The sequence below is a fragment of the Erinaceus europaeus genome, chromosome 7 (assembly GCF_950295315.1).
Source record: "Erinaceus europaeus chromosome 7, mEriEur2.1, whole genome shotgun sequence".
Classification (NCBI taxonomy): domain Eukaryota; kingdom Metazoa; phylum Chordata; class Mammalia; order Eulipotyphla; family Erinaceidae; genus Erinaceus; species Erinaceus europaeus.
Genome location: NC_080168.1, coordinates 43,442,221 through 43,447,116, shown reverse-complemented (window position 1 = coordinate 43,447,116; position 4,896 = coordinate 43,442,221).

The following is a 4,896-nucleotide window of genomic DNA, read 5'->3' as shown; positions in this document are numbered from 1 at the left end:
TAAACCTTCCACTAACCGGATAGCTGTCTGGTTTTAATTTCTATATGGCCATATCAGGTACTAGTACCACGGTACTAATAGTTCGAGAGCCATCTTTCAATTAAGTTGGTTTCCTTTTGTTAAAAAAAAAAAAAGTTTTATTTTTAAAAAGCAATGCTATGCATTTAAAGTATTTGTAAACCTTAAGAAGGGGCCCATAGCATCAAAAAGCATGTGACATACCAGAGAAGTCCCATGTCAGTAGTTCGAGAACAATGGCTTCCCTCTGAGCTTCTGGACTGAAGACACGCCCACAATCCAGGAGCAACACCTGGCCCCTCCGTCAAGCCGCTCCCCTCTTCTCTAAGTCTGGGTCCCCGGGAATAGACACCAAGAGGGAGTTCACATGCAGGAACTTTACTGGGAAGTACATTTGGGCCCAAGCCCTGTCCTGTCCTGCCCTGTCCAGAAGACCAAAGAAGCTGGGTGGGACCAGTAAGATTGAGCCATGGCAAAGTCACAACCAAAGGCCTGCCCTCTAGTGACGTTGGGGAATTTACAACCTGAGTTGTCAGTTTTCGTATCAGCAACTCCGGCTTAAATGCAAATGATTCAGGAGCTTCTGGACAGGAGACCCTCGAGTCAGGTGACTGAGTAGCAATGGGAGGAGCACAGGCGGGGCCATAGGGGGCGGGGCTGGGTCTGCTGATACAATTAAGGTCTTCATGTCATGCACTTCTGATTGGTGGCGAGTTCAGTCTTCAAGCACTGACTGACCAATCCTGCCAAGACTTTAGCTTATGCAAAAGAGGGCGGGACTGGAACTGTTGATGCAAATAAGATCTTCAGTCTGTGCACTTCTGATTCTGTGCAATTCTGGTGTGTTCGGTTTTCAAGTAGTGATTGACCAATCCTCATCTCGGTGGTGGAAGCACCTGGGCCTCATTACACCTGGCCGTTACATCCCTTCCCTCAACAGCGTCCTAGAGCCCGTTTTTCTTCTTTATATTATTTTTTTTCTTTTTAAAAAATATTTATTTATTCCCTTTTGTTGCCCTTGTTGTTTTATGATTGTTGTTGTTATTGATATCGTAAATAGGACAGAGAGAAATGGAGAGAGGAGGGGAAGACAGAGAGGAGGAGAGAAAGAGAAACACCTGCAGACCTGCTTCACCGCTTGTGAAGCGACTCCCCTGCAGGTTGGGAGCTGGGGGCTTGAACCAGGATCCTTGCGCAAGGACCGGTCCTTGCGCTTTGCGCCACCTGCGCTTAACCCGCTGCTCTACCACTGACTCCCCTTTTGCTGTCCGTTTCAGGCGCCAGTTGCCAGGCTAGCTTCACGGGTGGGACAGAGATGACCAGGGACTCATGGCTGAGCTGGGAACACAGTTCAATCTTTATTGAGCGGGAATGCAGTTCCATCTATCTCTAATCACAATCCTGTCCTATATATCTTCTGAGGTGGAAGTGTCAGGAAGAGGAAGTACATAGGATAGGATGTGGGGAGAAGGAAAAAGCCCGCGAACCAGTGGGGATTAAACCAGTGTGAACAAAACAATAATTATGTAAACAGACCACAAGCAATGCAACAGAAGGGGTCTTAGAAGCAGAATTTAGAAGCAGACCAACACCCTTTATGTTATTTTCTATCACGCCACATCTGCTTGTCACCGTGTGTAGCTAATGGGAGCTCTGCCCTCGCTGGATCCAAACCCTCAGTCCCTCACCCACGTGTGATTCCCAGCCCGCACCTTCCCTTCCTCCCTTCCCACCACTTTCACCTGAACTGCCCTCAGAGGCCTTCCCACGGATACTGCCGCCCAGTTCCCAGTCTCCCCACCCCATCAGCCAGTCAGCTAGTTCTCCAGCTGAATTCCATCATAGTTAATCATATCACCCTGTTACCAGGCTAGGACGAGTCCTGCTTGTTCCTTTTGAACCCTGTGGATTTTTTAAATTTTATTTATTCATGAAGAAGATGGGGGGGGGGAGGCAGTGACGCACTTGGTTAAACGTACACAGTACTAGCGCAAGGACCAGGGTCCGAGCCCCCACTCTCCACCTGCTGGGAGGAATGCTTCACAGAAGCTGGTCTACAGGTGTCTATTTCTCTGTCTCCCCCTCCTCTCTCAATTACTCTGTCTTATCCAATAAAATTGGGGAAAATGGCCACCAGGAGCAATGGATTCATAGTGCTGTCACAAAGTCCCAGCACTAAGAAAGAAAGAGAGAAAGGAAGAAAGAAAAAGAAAGAAAGGAAGGAAGGAAGAAAAAAGAAGAAAGGAAGGAAGAGGAAAAGAGAGAAAGGGAGAAAGAAAGAAATGGGACGTAAGAAAGGAGGAAAGGAGGAAGGAAGAAATGATGAAAAAGAAAAGATAGGCAGAGAGAGAGAGCTAGACATTGCTCTGGTGCATGTGCTGCTGGGGATTGAACTTAAAACCTCATGCTTGAGAGTTCAGTGCTTTATCCACTGCACCACCCCCTGGACTACACTGGTGGATTTTATTTTTTAAAAGATTTTATTTATTTATTTATTTATTTTCCCTTTGTTTTTGCCCTTGTTGTTTTATTGTTGTAGTCATTATTGTTGTTGTTGATGATGCTTTGTTGTTGGATAGGACAGAGAGAAATGGAGAGAGGAGGGGGAGACAGGGAGAGAGAAAGACAGACACCTGCAGACCTGCTTCACCGCTTTTGAAGCGACTCCCCTGCAGGTGGGGAGCCGGGGGCTTGAACCGGGATCCTTACGCCGGTCCTTGTGCTTTGCGTCACCTGCGCTTAACCGCTGCGCTACCGCCCGACTCCCGATTTTATTTATTTTTGAAAAAGATAGGAAGAGAGAGAAAGAACCAGACATCACTCTGGCACATGTGCTGCCGGGGATCGAACTCAGGACCTCATGCTTAAGAGTCCAAAGCTTTATCCCTGTGCCACCTCCCAGACCACTTTTTTTTTTAAAGAAGAGTTATTAATGAAAGAGAGGAGCAGACACACACACACACACACACACACACACACACACACACACACACACGGGGTGGGGGGGAGAGAGAGGGAGAGAACATATGCTATACTTGAGATGTTAATGCTTTATTCATTGTGCTGCTTTCAGGGCCTCAGGATTCTGCAGACTTAATGATCAAGGAATGCAAAGTCCTTTCTTCCTTTCATTCAAGGTCATTGATAAATGCTTCCTTCTCTCAGAAGCCAGCCCTGATCCCCAGAAGCTATAACCCGGTAGTAACAAAATAAAGTAAAAATGAAATAAAATAAAATAAAAAGCCTCCTACACAGATCCTCTATTTAAGTGCGGTCCCCACACATGTTTAGCCAGTAAATTCCAGGACCAATTTGCTTTGCACCCCCCACAGGGAAGCCATGCTTCTTCCCTGCTGCAGTAGTGGAAGAAGGAGGTGCCTTCTGTCCAACAACAAGCTCCCCTAACAAAAACCACACCAGTGGGTGCTGTCTTGCTTTCTGAGGATGTGCATGTGTTCCAGCTTGAGCCTGTACTTCCCCCCTGGCTTTGTATGATTGTTGTTTCCAAAGAGAGCCCATTTTATCCCTGGTGGTGAAACAGCTGATTTCTTGTTTGCTGGAGAGCAACACTTGCTCGCCTTTGGGCTCCACTTGCAGGAACAGATCCTAGCAGTAACAGAATGAGCTCCAGTCATCCTAAAGCTAGAAGAAACCAACCTGGCAAACTTCCTACAGAAAATAAATAAATAAATAAATAAATAAATAAATAAATCTCTCTTTCCTGGCAGTTACAACTTTAACTCCCTCACTCAGCCTCTGGTTGGAGGAGTAAGACAGCAACACCTGAACTGAATAAACTAAGGGTGGGTGGGGTGGTAGTGAAGAATCTCCAGGTGCAATTGTCAGAAACACGGGGTGGGGGTGGGGTTGAAAGCACGTGGGAAAGCTGTGCACCACCTGCTGAATCACAGTGGATTTCACCAAAGCAAAGGATTCTGGGGACTGGGCAGTGGCACACCCGGTTAAGTGCACACAGTGCTAAGCACAAGAACTCACTCAAGGATCTGGGTTTGAGACTCTGGCCCCTCACCTCACATATGCCAGAGTAATGCTTTGGTTCTCTCTCTCCCCAGCCCTCAATTTCATTAATAAATACATAAATCTTTTTTTTTCTTAATAATAAGAACCTAGTGACCTGTGAGGTGACACAGTGGGTGTAAGGCATTGGACACACAAGCATGAGGGCCCAAGTTCAAGCTCTGGCATTGCATATGCTAGAGAGATGCTCTGGTTTTCTCTCTCTTTCCCTCCTCTCTCCCTCTCCTTCACCCTCTCTACTTATATCTATATATTTAAATCAGGATATAGAAGAATGGCTAGATATTTTTTTAAATATTTATTAATTTATCCCCTTTTGTTGCCCTTGTTGTTTTATTGTTGTAGTCATTATTATTATTGATGTCATCATTGTTGTTGGATAGGACAGAGAGAAATAGAGAGAGGAGGGGAAGACAGAGAGGGGGAGAGAAAGATAAGATACCTGCAGACCTGTTTCAACATTTGTAAAGTGACTTCCCTGCAGATGGGAAGCCGGGGGACTCGAACCGAGATCCTTACACCCATCCTTGCGCTTTGTGCCATGAGCACTTAACCCACTGCGCTACGATCCGACTCCTGAATGGCTAGATATTTTTATTAAAATTTTAGTTTGCCTTGGGGAAAAACTCAGTCTTGCTAAATGAAAAGAATAGGCTGCAAAACACTTTTATGAAATGACACCATTTTGAGAGTGTGAAAAATAAACAGGTTTCAGGGGCCAGGTGTTGGTGCACCTGGCTAAGTGCACACATTACAATGCACTAGGACCCTGGTCCCCACCTGTAGGGGGAAAGCTTCACAAGTGGTAAAGGAGGGCTGCAGGTGTCTCTCTGTCTCTCT